The sequence below is a fragment of the Borostomias antarcticus genome (assembly GCF_949987555.1).
Source record: "Borostomias antarcticus genome assembly, chromosome: 26".
Classification (NCBI taxonomy): domain Eukaryota; kingdom Metazoa; phylum Chordata; class Actinopteri; order Stomiiformes; family Stomiidae; genus Borostomias; species Borostomias antarcticus.
In genome coordinates, this window is record NC_140259.1 from 9,191,548 (window position 1) to 9,194,047 (window position 2,500).

General features: G+C 43.0%; 1 protein-coding gene across 2 annotated transcripts in view; it reads right to left on the reverse strand.

Moving 5' to 3' along the window:
- osbpl9 (oxysterol binding protein-like 9) overlaps nucleotides 1–2,500 on the reverse strand; it is a 43,826-nt gene that overhangs the window by 39,027 nt on the left and 2,299 nt on the right. The window lies entirely within an intron of this gene.

Below are 2,500 nucleotides of genomic sequence, written 5' to 3' on the forward strand. Positions count from 1 at the left end.
CTCAAAACCAGACTCACAAAAACCTCTCTCTCAAAACCCTCTCTCTCAAAACCAGAGATTCACAAAAACCTCTCTCTCAAAACCAGAGACTCACAAAAACCTCTCTCTCAAAACCAGAGACTCACAAAAACCTCTCTCTCAAAACCAGAGACTCACAAAAACCTCTCTCTCAAAACCAGAGACTCACAAAAACCTCTCTCTCAAAACCAGACTCACAAAAACCTCTCTCTCAAAACCAGAGACTCACAAAAACCTCTCTCTCAAAACCAAACCTCTCTCTCAAAACCAGACTCACAAAACCCTCTCTCTCAAAAACCTCTCTCTCAAAACCAAACCTCTCTCTCAAAACCAGACTCACAAAACCCTCTCTCTCAAAAACCTCTCTCTCAAAACCAAACCTCTCTCTCAAAACCAGACTCACAAAACCCTCTCTCTCAAAACCAGAGACTGACAAAAACCTCTCTCTCAAAACCAGAGGCTCACAAAAACAAAACAGAAAAACGATAGCAGTCATCATGTCCTCACTTCCAACATTGCAGTCAGTGTCCAGATGAGGACGTACGTTTAACGAGGCCACCTTCTGTTTCCTACCAGTCGAAAAACATGGAACAACTATAGTTCTTTACCAAAGCAAATTCAAACGTCTGGACACAGTCAGCCGAGGGAGTCGTGTGTCTGTGTGTACGACTGTGTGTGTGTGTGTGTGTGACGAGTGTGTGCGACTGTGTATGTGTGTGACGAGTGTGTTTGCGCAACTGTGTGCGTGTGTGACGTGTTTGTTTGTCATGTTGCCAAGGCTGTAACAGGTTCTAACAGACCTCTGCTCCAACACCATGTTTAATGACTGCCTTGAGGGCATTCCCTGCACTAATGAGAGTACTGTACCTGCGCTAACGAACACAGTACAGTACACAAAGCCCTGGATGCTCTTTAGACACATATGGAAATATATATTGTTCTGTCTGTTGTTGACATGACACCAGACCAAACGGAGAACACAGCAGTACAACTGAACACACAACTGTAGAATCCAACACAACGTCATTAGTTAATTACATATTGGAGATTGATCAGCTATCCTATAGCTTAACTATGAACATGTTTGCAAACGGTTGACCAAATTGCTATCATCTATTCATCCTTGTACTTCCCGTCTTCTTTACTGTCAAAATCAAAATACATAAGTTCGGCCTATGACACAATTTTCAGATCAAATCAATCCATCCTTTTATAAATGGCCAACCACAAAAGACTAATGCTTCAATTCAATTTTTGGAAACGCTGAAACTAGCACTGTATAAATATCCACCTTTATAACTTTATAAACCTCTCATGTCAGCGTAACACATCCAATGCTGCCACCTAGTGGACATAAATTCACACAATCGGCTCATTGTGAACGCCTATGCCATTACATAATCACACCAGTCACACAACAACATCAGAGGCACCATGGAACACAGCAATAGGGAAAGTGCTCTGCCTGCTCGATGCCTGGATTGACAAGCCCAACCCTGGCCTGTGTCCTTCAGACCACTAGGGGGGTTGGAGATGGTTACTAGGGGGTTGGAGATGGTTACTAGGGGGTTGGAGATGGTTACTAGGGGGTTGGAGGTGGTTACTAGGGGGTTGGAGGTGGTTATTAGGGGGGTTGGAGATGGTTACTAGGGGGGTTGGAGGTGGTTACTAGGGGGGTTGGAGGTGGTTATTAGGGGGGTTGGAGGTGGTTACTAGGGGGTTGGAGATGGTTACTAGGGGGTTGGAGATGGTTACTAGGGGGTTGGAGATGGTTACACTGTACCAAAGGATCACGCTCACCTCAACTGACTAGCATTTCATAAATAACTGATATCCAGTGGTCATTTGTAGCTCAGTTGTTTTACCGTGATGCTAAGACAAGTCATGGATTTAACACCTCAAACAAGGTTCTGCAGTGAATATAATATGGCCTTTGATCGTAAACAGTTCAAAAACAAGGTTCTGCGGTGAATATAATATGGCCTTTGATCGTAAACAGTTCAAACAAGGTTCTGCGGTGAATATAATCTGGTCCTTGACCTCTAGGGGACTAGGCTTATTCTAGGTCAAGGCCATAAATATATGCATCATTTATCTCAGTCAAAACAGCCTAATAATATCTCCTTTCGTAGAGCGACTGTATAATACTGTAGGTGTGGTAAGGTGGATGGGGTAGGAGGGGTTGTACTAGATTAAATTGATTTGTTTATCTAAATACAAATAGAGCAAAAGATTTACAGAGATTCGATCCAAAGTTCAAAAACTGGATTATTTTCTAAACATACAGTTGCAGAAGGATTCTCTGAAGGGAAACACAAGGTTTCCGCCAAGAACGACACGAATATCTTCAGCACAACATTATATTCAAAACTCGAACCGGATATGGCACTCCGACTGGACGGTGAAGCTGATAGGCCAAAACATAATTTCACCATCCTGCAGTGGCCAATTAGAGAACAGGTTTCAGGAAACCATGTGATCA